Source organism: Ictidomys tridecemlineatus, chromosome 3 (genome assembly GCF_052094955.1).
Source record: "Ictidomys tridecemlineatus isolate mIctTri1 chromosome 3, mIctTri1.hap1, whole genome shotgun sequence".
NCBI lineage: Eukaryota > Metazoa > Chordata > Mammalia > Rodentia > Sciuridae > Ictidomys > Ictidomys tridecemlineatus.
This window is the reverse complement of record NC_135479.1, coordinates 135,917,470-135,932,414: the sequence shown is the minus strand read 5'-3', so window position 1 is coordinate 135,932,414 and position 14,945 is coordinate 135,917,470. Positions and strand designations below refer to the sequence as shown.

Genomic DNA, 14,945 nt, shown 5'->3' with positions numbered 1-14,945 from the left:
GAAATAACAGGTGTGTGGATGTGGGCGGGAGGTAAAATTGGTCAAAGATTTGTACATCATATGGATATATATATATATATATATACACACCTGTATATAATATATGTACATATCTATGAATATGTATGTATATTAAATAATGCAGATATATAAAGTATATGTAATGGACAACAGAAAGGCAAAATTCACTATAGTATATTCTTATATAAATAGCATAATTTGGTCATTTAATTTGACTGTCCTCTCTTTTCTCTTCTCTCCTTCCTCTGGCTGTATCCTTTCCTCTACTCCAGTGATTTACCTTTTATTTTCATGGAATTCTCTCCCAACACACACACACACACACACACACACACACACACACACACACCACAAACACACACACACATTTTTTTGCCCTATTTTACTGTAGTTTCCATATATAAGAGCAAACATTTGTCCCTTGATTTTCTGAGTTTAGCTTATTTCACTTAGTATGATGTTCTCCAGTTCCATTTATTTACTCTGAGATGCCAGAATTTCATTCTTTTTTTTATGGATGAATAAAACTCTGTTGTGTGTATATACTACATTTTATTTATTCATACATCTGTTTTCTAGCACCTGGGCTTGTTTCATGACTTGGTTATTGTGAATTGAGCTACTATTAATATTGATGTGCACAATGGAATGCAGATTTTAGTTCTTTTTGATGTAGAACAAGAAATGGTCATATGATGTTTTCATTCCTTTCTGTTGATGAATCTCCATACTGCTTTCCAAAGTGGGTTGTACTAATTTTCAGTCACACCAAAAATATATGAGTATAGCCTTTTCTACATATGTCCTCACTAGCATTTATTATTATTTGTATTCTTAATTATTGCCATTCTAATTGGAGTGAGATAAATATCAATATACTTTTGATTTGCATTTTCCTAATTTTTAGTGATGTTGGACATTTTTTTTCATATATTTGTTGGTTATTTGTTTTTCTTCTTCTGAGAAATGTCTGTTTAGTTCTTTTAACCATTGATTAATTAGATTATTTGTTTTTCTGGCATTAAGTTTTTTGAGTTCTTTATATATTCTGCATATCAAACCCCTGTTGGAGGAATAGCTAGCAAAGATTTTCTCCCATTCTGTAAACTCTTTTTCTTATATTCTGATAATCAATCTGCTGAAAAGAAATTAGAAATTAGGAAAAATATTCCATTCACAGTAACCTAAAAAACAAAAAAAATCAACCTTGGGAATATATCTAACTATGGAGGGGGAATACCTATGCAATGAAATCTATAGAACCCTGAAGAAAGAAATTGAAGATCTTAGTATATGGAAAGACCTCCCACATTTTTGGATAGGTAGAATTAATATTGTCAAAATAGTCATACTACTAAAAACATTATACATATTTAATGCAATTTCTGTGAAAATACCAATGACATTCTTCACAGAACTAGGAAAAAATAGTCCTAATATTCATTTAGAAGACTAAAGGACACAAAATAGTCAAAGCAATACTGAGCAAGAAGAGTGATGAAGGAGGCACCACAACGGCAGTCCTCAAAATATACTACAGAGGTTACAGAGGTATGGTAACAAAACATCATGGTATTGGCATTAAAACAAACATTAAGACCAATGGAACAGAATAGAAGACACAGAGACACACTCACATAGATACAGATGATACTAGATAAAGGTGGCCCCCTCAAAAACAAAAACAAAAACAAAAACAAAAACAAACACATGTTGGAGAAAAGATAGTCATTTAAAAACTGGTGCTGGAAAAACTGGATATCTACATGTAGAAAAGTTAAAAATAGATTCCTATCTTTCACCCTTCACAAATGTCAACTTAAAGTGGATCAAAGACCTAGGAGTTAGGCCAGAAACTTTGCAACTGCATAGAGTCAACACTTCAATATATTGGCACAGGTACCCATTTTCTTAACAAGGCTCCTATAGCTCAAGAAATAAAACAAAAAATCAGTACATTGGATGGAGTCAAATTAAAAAACTTCTGTACTGCAAAGGGATTTGGAATTTTATTAAATAATATACAAAATCTTTTTTCAGGATACATTTGATTTCTAAAACTAAATTTATGACTTATGGAAGTAAGGCTTTACTTTTTTTTTCTTACTTACAGATTAATTAACTGGTTCAAGTTCTGGTTTTAGTCTTTGGTTATCTAAATATTCTACAATTACCATTAGGTAAAGCTTCTCTTCCTCCTCCTCCTCCTCCTCCTCCTCCTCCTCCTCCTCTTCCTCCTCATCTTCCTCCTTCTTTTTCTTTTGTATTCTCAGAAATTAGCATGATACCTGTAACATATAATCAACATGTGCTTATTTTTAGACTATACACTGTTGAAATAAAGGATTGAAGTCTGATTTCACATTTGCTGAGTAATAGTTGACATAAACTTAATTAATGATACTTAGTAAAATTATAAATTTGAGAATAGAAAGAAGAGTTAAGAAGTCAATATAGCAAAATGTTAATCCTTGATCCTTACAGCCTCATATATGATCTCTCCTCCTTGTTTATAGTGTTATTACCTTAAATCCTTAATATACTGGACTATCTCTAACCACGATGTGTACTTAAATCTACTGAAAGTTTACACACTGGAGCCAATCACCCTTAGGGGAACTTAGGAAGTAAAGAATCACTTAGGAGATATTTATGAGAATTTAAGGGCTCCACAACATCCTGAATATGTCAGAAAATAGTTTTCAGGAAGTGAGTAAGAAGGCTGACTCATCTGGTCCTATCTGGGTGTCACTTATGTGTCCTTATTCCACACAATGTTAAATTGTTTAGGAGAGGAGACAATTATTTTGTCCTTCTATTTAGAACCTTTTATGAGTTATAGCCTTCAAAGGAATTTATCCCTATTGAAGGGAAGAAATGATGAGATGGAGCTAGAATCTTGGCCAGAGGAACTGAAACAAATGGCGATGCTAACCCTTGTAGTCATGAAGGGAATAGCATTGGTCTTAGAACTTGAACATTGGGGTCTGAGAAGTTAACTAAATGCTGGCTGTTCATACATAAATTCTTTTAGTTTTCTGAGTTTTAATTTATATAGCCTTACGTGACATGCATGTGTATATATTTACATCTGTATATTTATTCATCATTAAGAAATTTTAGGCTCCTGGTTTATTTTCCCTCGCAGGTCATTCCTTGATTCCAAGTAGGTTGGATGTTATTTATTTTGAAATCTTAATTTATGTCCAGAGAAGAGTAAAATCTATCTTTTTATTTTTTTCTGGGTGAATCATTGATAAGAAGGAATCAGAAATCTCAGGGTTTTGTATTCCACATGCAACGTTGGCTCTCCTCCAAAATCTATACATTGAAACCTACTCCACATTGTGATAATATTAGGAGATGGCACTTTGAGAAAGTCATTAGCTCATGGGGGCAGTGACCCTATGAATAGATCAGGATCCTTATGAAGGAGATCCCAGATAGCTCTTTCGCCCCTTCCACCATCTGAGGACATAGCAAGAAGGCATTGTTGGTGTGGAAATAGCCCTTCCCAGATACCCAACACGGTGATACTTTGATTTGGGGCTTGCAATCCTCCAGGATTATGATACATTCATATTTGTTGCTCATAAGCAATTTGTGACATTTTTCTTATAGATGCCTGAATGAACTACGACACCTCAGTAATAAAAATAATTTATGATGCAATAATAGAGAACCCATCAAACTAAAATGCTAATTTCAGATGTTGGCACCATTTAGGCATTGAAATAGTGTTATTCCTTCCTAAATTTCTAGAAGTAGGAAAGAAACACCAATGTAGAGAATAGATTGTGACATTCAGGGAACATTTTTCACATACTAGAGATTTTAATGGATAGTTCCTCCAATATTCAACATGTAAGTGTATCATTGACACATTACATGTTCAAAAACTGAGAGGGCTGGTGCCCTTCTCTAGTTATGATCCATATTGTATTACAGATAGTTAAAACTTTAGAGTTTTGGAGGAAATATGAAAAAGTAAACTGTGTGATTTTACCAAATCCTTTAATCACTGTGGCTCACTTTTCTCACTTGTAAAATTAGGGGATAAGGTTTTCATTAAGTGAGCTCTAAGGAACGAGTATAGCATTCCTGGTAAGTGTTATACTATAGATGAATTTGAGCTGGATGATGAAGGATAAGTGGTAACAAAACTAATGGGTAGTAGAAGACAATAGTCTCTCAGGTTGAAACAAAAGAAACAGAATATCATCATATTGGATATAAACATGGTGTTTGCGGAGAGTTAAAATAACTCAATCTGCTTAATTATCAGGTTCCTTGAGTGTGGTCATCAATTAACAGAGTTTTCTCTGAGGCAAATATTTCACCAAAATCCCTTAATGATTTAATTCTTTGCCAATCTTAGATTAACTCCTAATTCCCAAATGAAGACAAGTTTCATCCACTTCTCTGCTGATCCTTGAAACACATCATTTTGGTGCTTTGCAAAGACGAAGACATTGACAGTGGTTTTGTTTTGGTTTTGTAATATGACATTTGGTAACTTCACCACTCCTTACATCTGGTTCCAGTTTGAGGTGAAACCAACCACTTAAACCTCATGCACCCACTGAAAGCTGTGGTTTTGTCACAACATTTTGTCACAAAAATTATATAAACATATAAACAGATGAAGAACTTGCTGGTTTTGTTTTAAAGATTTGGTTTTATTCCTCTGAATTAAAATAAAAGGCATTCTGTAAGAACTGAACATTAACAAAATTATGCTAACCAGACCAGCCAGCAATGGTTCACACTACCCTTGAAGGTCAGTTTAGATACATGTCCTAGTCAGATTTTCATTGCAGTAATCAAAATACTTGACATAAACAACTTAAAGGAGAAAAGATCTATTTTGTCCCTTAGTTTCAGAAGTATTGATCTGTGCTCAGATGACTCCCTTGCTCTGCATCAGAAGTGAGGTAGAACATCATGAAAGGGCATGGCAGAGGAAAACTTCTCAGCTCATGGCAACTGTAAAGAAGAAACAGTAAGGAAGGGGCCAAGGACATGATATAGTCCCCATTGGCAATTTCCTTCCCCAGTGACCAACTTCTTCCAACCAAGCTGCACTTCCCTACAGTTTTCACCTCCTTCCAGTAGTCCATTTAAACCAATCAAATGTATTAACCCACTGATAAAATTATAGCCCTCATGACCTATTCACTTCCTAAAATCCCCAGTTTTGAACTTTCTTGCATTGGGGAGCATGCTTTCAACAAAGGAGCTTTTGGAGGGCATTTCAGATTCAAACCACAACAATTATACTAACATGCTTTATAATTATTTACCTCCTAGATGTTAATCTATTAAAAGTTTTGACCAACTTCTGTCTTGGGCAACTAGATCTTATATTTTATTCCCAAGGTAGGAAAAGATGCATAGACATTTTTACTTTTGGTATGTGGATGTTTACAGTGAATTTTTACTTAGAGTTTTCCATTTTCCTTCTCAGCACAATCATCACATTTTTAGACATTGAAAGAAATTTAGCAGTATCACACGTGCACACAGGCTTACTCACTGCACACAAAACACCCATGAAACTTCTCCAAGAATACACTTAACACTTTCAGTAAATACTCATTATCCACAGGAAAAAGTCCAAGTTCCTTGGCTTGATGTTCAGCCTTTCATAACTGTCTTCAATTTAAAAGTCTAGCCTTATGTCCCACCATTTGCCTTCTCTCATTCATGCTTAGTGTAATTGAAAACATCACCATTTATTTCACATGTCATGTTCCTTATGATTCTTTGACTTTATGTTCATTCCTCTCTGTACTTAGTATAACCAATTGTACCTTCTCAACCTATAAAATTAATACTCATCTATTTCAGCTAAAATATTTGTCTTCAGTTATGTTTTCCCATTATCCCTCATTTCATTCTTATAGTAAAATCATCAGAAGTATTCAATTCTTCCTCTGTGTATATAACATTTTTGTGCGTACTGTGGCATACTTTCACCACATTTGATCAAAATTATCTATTTGAATGCCTATCTCCCCTTTTGAAGGCCAAATCATTGAAGCAATGCATCCTGTTCTTGTATTTTTTTTTCTTTTAATATTTATTTTTTAGTTTTAGATGAATTCAATATCTTTATATTTTTTATGTGGTGCTGAGGATAGAACCCAGTGCCTCACGCATGCCAGGTGAGTGCTCTACCATTTGAACCACATCCCCAACCCCTTTTTTCTTTTTTATACCACAATAGAACACAGTTTTACCTCTATACCTCTTCTCACTTTTTACCTCCATCTTTTTTGCTTTAAAGTCTGCCTGGAGACTAATAATTTTTTCTCCCATCTTCAGTCACAACCTAATTCTAATCATCCTCCATATTCCTCTCTGGTAACCTGTTTCAAAGTACAACTCTTGCTCCTTTCCTTATTAAAATTTAGGAGCATCTCAGATCAACTGTGGGGTTCTTATTGCTTATGGTGGTATTTAATAATTTTATCCTATTTTATTTCCCTATTCATCTTAGTGATACTGATGTTTATCTTACTTTTACCATTCACTTCAATGATTATGAGACTTTATCAATTACCTATAACTGCAAAATATTCATAAGATTCATAATATTTATTGCCCACATGGACTTACCCAGCTTGGAATATTTCCATGTACCATACTGCTCCCCATGAAAATATTCTTACTAAATTAAAGTTGTTTAAATTTGATACTCCTCCTACAAAACACACATGAAACTTCTTAAAGTACACACTTCATACTTTCAGTGAATACTTCTTATCCACAGAAAAAAGTACACGTTCCTTAGTTTCATATTTGGTCTTTTATAACTGTCTTGAACTTTAAAGTCTAGCCTTATTTTATACCTTATGCCTTCTGTCACTCATCCTGGAGAAAACCATGCACACTTTACTTAAGTTGACACCACTTAAAATTCATAGTTGCTAATCTCAAACAGAAACTTTGTCCTGACCCACAATCCACTCAGGGAAATGTACTTCATTAAACCTTCTATCTCTTCAAACCACTACAATTACTTCCTTCCCAGCCTTACTTAGAGATAATGAAGTTGCCTTTTCTTTAAATTAGAAAAATATTTTCACAAGTTTCTGTGAAAATATTTACTCACATGTAAACTTTAGTACCAATACATTGTACTTTCTTCTTACAAGTATGGACAAACCATTAGTGCTCTACCTTCTGACCTCTATGAAGACTCATTACATTACTTCTGTAGTCTTCCTTCTCTATCTCACCAATCTCTCCCTCTCACCAATTTCTTTCTTTCAGCTGTGTTATCGCCAACAACTTACAATGAGACTATATTCCATTTCAGGCAAACCTTTTGTTGATTGCGTCTTCTTCACCTGCTGTCTCATTTCTTTCCCATCCTGTACAGATCAATTTTGGTTAATTCTCCATCTTTGCCCTCTTTATCCCACTTTCATTAGGTTTTAATATTTACCAGTCCACTCAAATGAATATTTTCAAGGTTCTTTCCCTATTGCTTAAGACAATGATCACTTTTCAGTTCTGAAATTGACCAAAAGCATTTGTCACAGCTGGTTGCCCTCTGCTTCACTTTGTGTTTAGAAAACTAATTGTTCTTGGTTCTCCTATTATCTTTGTTATTTATTTATTTATTTATTTATTTATTTTGTTTTGTTTTTTTTTGTTTTTTTTTTCTTTTTTTATTGTTGGTTGTTCAAAACATTACATAGTTCTTGACATATCATATTTCACACTTTGATTCAAGTGGGTTATGAACTCCCATTTTTACCCCGTATAGAGATTGCAGAATCACATCAGTTACACTTCCATTAATTTACATATTGCCATACTCATGTCTGTTGTATTCAGCTGCCTTTGCTATCCTCTACTATCCCCCTCCCCTCCCCTCCCCTCCCCTCTTCTCTCTCTACCCCCTCTACTGTAATTTATTTCTCCCCCCTGTATTATTTTTCCCTTTCCCCTCACTTCCTCTTGTATGTAATTTTGTATAACTCTGAGGGTCTCCTTCCATTTCCATGCAATTTCCCTTCTCTCTCCCTTTCCCTCCCACCTCTCATCCCTGTTTAATGTTAGTCTTCTTCTCATGCTCTTCTTCCCTACTCTGTTCTTAGTTACTCTCCTTATATCAAAGAAGACATTTGGCATTTGTTTTTTAGGGATTGGCTAGCTTCACTTAGCATAATCTGCTCTAATGCCATCCATTTCCCTCCAAATTCTATGATTTTGTCATTTTTTAATGCAGAGTAATACTCCATTGTATATAAATGCCACATTTTTTTAATCCATTCGTCTATTGAAGGGCATCTAGGTTGGTTCCACAGTCTTGCTATTGTGAATTGTGCTGCTATGAACATCGATGTAGCAGTGTCCCTGTAGCATGCTCTTTTTAGGTCTTTAGGAAATAGACCCAGAAGGGGAATAGCTGGGTCAAATGGTGGTTCCATTCCCAGCTTTCCAAGAAATCTCCATACTGCTTTCCAAATTGGCTGCACCAATTTGCAGTCCCACCAACAATGTACAAGTGTACCCTTTTCCCCACATCCTCGCCAGCACTTGTTGTTGTTTGACTTCATAATGGCTGCCAATCTTACTGGAGTGAGATGGTATCTTAGGGTGGTTTTGATTTGCATTTCTCTGACTGCTAGAGATGGTGAGCATTTTTTTATGTACTTGTTGATTGATTGTATGTCCTCCTCTGAGAAGTGTCTGTTCAGGTCCTTGGCCCATTTGTTGATTGGGTTATTTGTTATCTTATTGTCTAATTTTTTGAGTTCTTTGTATATTCTGGATATTAGGGCTCTATCTGAAGTGTGAGGAGTAAAGATTTGTTCCCAGGATGTAGGCTCCCTATTTACCTCTCTTATTGTTTCTTTTGCTGAGAAAAAACTTTTTAGTTTGAGTAAGTCCCATTTGTTGATTCTAGATATTAACTCTTGTGCTATGGGTGTCCTATTGAGGAATTTGGAGCCTGACCCCACAGTATGTAGGTTGTAGCCAACTTTTTCTTCTATCAGATGCCGTGTCTCTGATTTGATATCAAGCTCCTTGATCCATTTTGAGTTAACTTTTGTGCATGGCGAGGAAAGGGATTCAGTTTCATTTTGTTGCAAATGGATTTCCAGTTTTCCCAGCACCATTTGTTGAAGATGCTATCCTTCCTCCATTGCATGCTTTTAGCCCCTTTATCAAATATAAGAAAGTTGTAGTTTTGTGGGTTGGTTTTAGTGTCCTCTATTCGGTATCATTGGTCCACCTGCCTGTTTTGATACCAGTACCATGCTGTTTTTGTTACTATTGCTCTGTAGTATAGTTTGAAGTCTGGTATCGCTATACCACCTGATTCACACTTCCTGCTTAGTATTGTTTTTGCTATTCTGGGTATTTTATTTTTCCATATGAATTTCATGATTGCTTTCTCTATTTCTTCAAGAAATGCCGTTGGGATTTTGATTGGCATTGCATTAAATCTATAGAGAACTTTTGGTAATATCGCCATTTTGATGATGTTAGCTCTGCCTATCCATGAACAGGGTATATTTTTCCATCTTCTAAGATCTTCTTCAATTTCTCTCTTTAGGGTTCTGTAGTTTTCATTGTATAAGTCTTTCACCTCTTTTGTTAGGTTGATTCCCAAGTATTTTATTTTTTTTGAGGATATTGTGAATGGAGTGGTTGTCCTCATTTCCATTTCAGAGGATTTGTCGCTGATATACAGGAATGCCTTTGATTTATGTGTGTTGATTTTATATCCTGCCATTTTGCTGAATTCATTTATTAGCTCTAATAGTTTCTTTGTAGATCCTTTTGGGTCTGCTAGGTATAGAATCATGTCATCTGCAAATAGTGATAATTTAAGTTCTTCTTTTCCTATTTTTATGCCTTTAATTTCTTTCGTCTGTCTAATTGCTCTGGCCAGTCTTTTGAGAACTATGTTGAACAGAAGTGGTGAGACAGGACATCCCTGTCTTGTTCCAGATTTTAGAGGGAATGCCTTCAATTTTTCTCCATTCAGAATGATGCTAGCCTGAGGCTTAGCATAGATTGCTTTTACAATGTTGAGGTATGTTCCTATTATTCCTAGTTTTTCTAGAGTTTTGAACATAAAGGGATGCTGTACTTTGTCGAATGCTTTTTCCACATCTATCGAGATGATCATATGGTTCTTACTTTTAGGTCTATTGATGTGGTGAATAACATTTATTGATTTCCGTATATTGAATCAGCCTTGCATCCCAGGGATGAATCCTACTTGATCATGGTGCACATTTTTTTTGATATGTTTTTGTATTCGATTCGCCAGAATTTTATTGAAGATTTTTGTATCTAGGTTTATTAGAAATATTGGTCTGTAGTTTTCTTTCTTTGAAGTGTCTTTGTCTGGTTTAGGAATCAGGGTGATGTTGGCCTCGTAGAATGAATTTGGAAGTTCTCCCTCTTTTTCTATTTCCTGAAATAGCTTGAAAAGTATTGGTATTAGTTCCTCTTTAAAGGTTTTGTAAAACTCTGCTGTATACTCATCCAGTCCTGGGCTTTTCTTAGTTGGTAGTCTTTTGATGGTTTCTTCTATTTCCTCCATTGATATTGGTCTGTTTAGGTTGTCTATATCCTCCTGACTCAATCTGGGCAGATCATGTGACTTAAGAAATTTATCGATGCCTTCACTGTCTTCTATTTTATTGGAGTATAAGGATTCAAAATAATTTCTGATTATCTTCTGTATTTCTGAAGTGTCTGTTGTGATGTTGCCTTTTTCATCCTGTATGCTAGTAATTTGAGTTCTCTCTCTTCTTCTCTTTGTTAGCATGGCTAAGGGTCTGTTGATCTTATTTATTTTTTCAAAGAACCAACTTTTAGTTTTATCAATTTTTTCAATTGTTTCTTTTGTTTCGATTTCATTAATTTCAGCTCTGATTTTAATTATTTCTTGCCTTCTACTTCTTTTGCTGTTGTTTTGCTCTTCTTTTTCTAGGATTTTGAGATGAAGTATGAGATCATTTATTTGTTGGTTTTTTCTTTTTTTAAGGAATGAACTCCAAGCAATGAATTTTCCTCTTAGAACTGCTTTCAATGTGCCCCATAGATTCTGATATGTTGTGTCTGTGTTTTCATTTATCTCTAAGAATTTTTAATTTCCTCCTTGATGTCTTCTATAACCCATTGATCATTCAGTAACCTATTGTTCATTCTCCAAGTGATGCATGATTTTTCCTTTCTTCTTTTATTGTTGATTTTCAGTTTCATTCCATTATGATCAGATAAGATGCATGGTATTATCTCTACTCCTTTATATTGTCTAAGAGTTTCCCTGTGACATAATATATGATCTATTTTTGAGAAGGATCCATGTGCTGCTGAGAAAAAAGTGTAACTGCTTGATGTTGGGTGGTATATTCTATATATGTCAATTAAGTCTAGGTTATTAATGGTGTTATTGAGTTCTATAGTTTCCTTAATTGGCCTATTCTTTCATTTGGTGTTCTGTCCCTTCTCTGGCTTGAACACTTAGTGTCTCAGGGCTCAATTCTTGATCTTCTTCTGTTCCCAAAATAAATGTACCCTATAATTCACAAAGTTCAATCACAAGGCATTAAAATGCTTTCTATCCTCTGATGACTTCCCAATTTTTGTTTCCAGCCCATTACATTTTTCTGGAACTGTGGGCTCATACATCCAGCCTCCTATTCAAAATCTTCACTTAGTTGCAAACTGGCATCTTAAACCTATTATGGCTGTTATAGATTGAATGACCATGTTCGCCTCAGAATTTATCTGTTGAAATCCTAATCCCCAAAGTCATGCATTTGGAGGTAAGACTTTTTTTTTTAACTAATTAGAGTTAGATTAGTTTTTATTTTTCAAATCTTGTTTATCATGACAGGATTAGTGTCTCTATGAAAAGATGAGTATATAAATTACCCCTCTCTCTGTTCTCAGCCATGTGGAGATACAATAAGGAGACTATCACGTCTGCAAACCATGAAGTTGTCCTAATTATACACCAGAATTTCTAGTTTCTTGGCCATGACTTTCGAGCCTCTAAAACAGTGAGATAAAAATGTTTGCTGTTCAAGTTACCACTCTATTGTAATTTTTAAAGCAGATCCCAACTAAATGCCTAGATGTCAACTAGCTGCCTAAAACTGGCATCTAGATTGCCTAACAAATGCTTGTTTTTTGAATCTTCTTCATGTGAGTGAATGACAACTCTATTCCTCTAGTTGCTTGGACTAAAAATCTATGCTAATCCGAATTCTTGCTTATGCATCACTTGATCAATTATCAAATCCATTCAGTTGACAGAACATCTAGAATTTGGCTACTTTTACCACCTTCTCCATAACCACCGTACCATTGATCTTTCTGCTTCTATTTGATTTTTCTGTTTCTTTCTCTGTGCTAACCTCTTTGCCTCTTCTCAATAAAGTAGTTACAGTAGCTCTGGACATAAAAGTCAGATTGTTGGACTATTTTGTTTGAAGCCCATCAATGTCTTTTCAGCTTGCATTTTACCTACACAGTGCTGCATGTCTATATCCCCTCCTCTCACCCCACTTTTCTGATTTCATCTCCTGCCACTTTCCTCCTCAAATATTTCAGTGATACAAATCTCTTTTTTTCTTGAACATTCTGAACATGCTGTTGCTTCAGGATATTTCAACCTGCTTTTTGTTTCTGCTCTGACTCTTCCCCAAATGTTTACGGGAGTCCTCTTTCATGTCCTTCAGGTCTCTGCTCTCATGTCACTCTTTAGAGAGGGCTTCCTTGACCATTCTTCATTAAAGTTTAACCACCTGTGACCTGCCTTACCTTTGTCTCTTCTTTATTTTCTTCTGCAGAATTACCACAGTCTTGTTCTCTATATTTGCTTCTTTATTTCTGTCTCTCCCTACTTGACTGATCCATAAAACAAAGATTTTATCTCTTACTTGTTATTATTTATCAGCAGCTGAGACAGTACTTCCCACATCATACATGCTCCATCAGTACTCACTGAAAGAATGAGAGAATGAATTTCCCACCACTACTTTATATAAATGGAACATATCAACAACACTTGGCTAACTGCTCTTCTCTGAATTCCATAACAGGTCTTGCATCCTTCCTTCTTTTTGCCTATTTCCACACACTCAAACCAGACTTATATTTCAACTCTTATTTTACTTGCTATATCCCATGCAAACATTTTACCTGCTGGGAATTACCTCCTTAGACAATCCATCCTAACTAAGATGGGTATGTAGATGAGTGGTAAAGCCCTTGCCTAGCATGCATGAGGCCCTGTTGTGATCCCCAATTCTGCAAACAAAAAATCATACTACTTCTTAAATTTAATATGAGCAATTAATACTTTCTCTTTTATCATACTACAACTGCTTAAGAGCAAGTGCAAATAGTCTTTGACATATGAAGAGGTTATATTTTCATAAACCAATTGTGAATTGACAGTATCATACGTTGAAAATACATTGTGTGTGTATTTTTTTTTTTTTGTGCATGCACCTGTACAAACCAGAGATAGAATCCAGAGGCACTTAACCACTGAGCTACATCTCCAGACCTTTATATATATATATATATATATATATATATATATATATATATATATATATATATATAATACAATATCTTCAGTTTATTTATCTATTTTTATGTGGTGCTGAGGATGGAACCCAGAACCTTGCATGTGCTAGGTGAGCGCTCTACCACTGAGCCACAACCCCAGCCCCCACAGACCTTTTCATCATTTTAAAAAATTTTGAAACAGGGTCTCTTTAAATTGCTTAAGGGTTCACTGAGTTGCTCAGCTGGCCTCAAATTTGTGATCCTCTTGCCTCAGCTTCCAAAGTCTCTACCATTACAGGCATGTAGCACTTTGCCCAGCGAAAAATGCATTGATACACCTAATCTATTAAATATCATGTCTGACCAATACAGTACACTATATTAAATGCTTACTCTTGTGATCATGTTGCTGTGCTTGCTGGCCCTGCCCACCATCCTGAGAGTATTGTATTGTATTTTTCAAACCTGGAAAAAGAGCAGAATTCAAAGTTTAAAGTACAATTTCTTTTGAATACATATCACTTTTTCACCATCCTAAAATCAAACCATTGTAATCCAGGGTCTATCTGTATCAAGTCTATTCTTGTCCAGATTCTAGCACACAGGAGCAACTCAGTATTTGTTTTTTAGATCAATATAAAAATTAAGTTTCATGTCACTAATAATTGGCAAGGGTATACAAAAATCCTTACTGTGATTTCAAATCAGGCTTTAAGAAACAAAATCCAAACTGCTCCCATACACTAAACAAACAAACAAACAAACAAACAAACAAAAAAAGATCTTCCTTACATGATCTTACCAGTTTCTATGGTTTGAATCTCATGTGTTCCCAGTTTTCACGTATTGGAAACATATTTTCTGTAGTCACAAGTTAAAGGTATTTGAGAGGTGGTATGTGACTGGATCAAGAGAGCTCTGACCTCATGGGTTAATCTACTCATGAATTAGTGGGGTTATTAAAGGACTGGATTTAATACGAGATCAAGTTCTCTCTGGTAAGTTCCTTCTGCCTTGTAATGACCTGAAACCCCTTGGACTCTTTAGATAGTCCCATCAGCAAGAAATCCTTACCAGATGAAGCCCCTTGGTCTTCAACTTTCCAGCCCCTGAAATTAAAAATAAACCTCTTTCCTTTATAAATTCCCCAGTTCGTGATATTCTGTTAAAGCAACAGAAAGTTGACTAAGACACCAATGCTTACAATTTCATTTTGTAGCATCGCCCACCTCATGACCATGATTGTTATATTGACCTTCTTGTTTTTTTCTAGAATACACTAAGCTTGTTTCTACTTTGGATACTTGCCCTTGCTGCTTTATGGCTTGGATTTTGTATGATATTTTGTTTTGTAAATTGGT

The 14,945-nt window shown here is 35.0% G+C and overlaps 1 long non-coding RNA gene across 1 annotated transcript; it reads right to left on the bottom strand.

The window, feature by feature from the left end:
* Window positions 1-2,249: 2,249 nt before the first annotated feature.
* Window positions 2,250-14,490, bottom strand: LOC144375870 (uncharacterized). Its single transcript, XR_013435723.1, has 3 exons — window positions 14,387-14,490; window positions 13,978-14,049; window positions 2,250-2,309 (listed from the first exon to the last, which is right to left on the bottom strand). It is a non-coding gene; the product is annotated as an uncharacterized LOC144375870 (long non-coding RNA).
* Window positions 14,491-14,945: the final 455 nt, after the last annotated feature.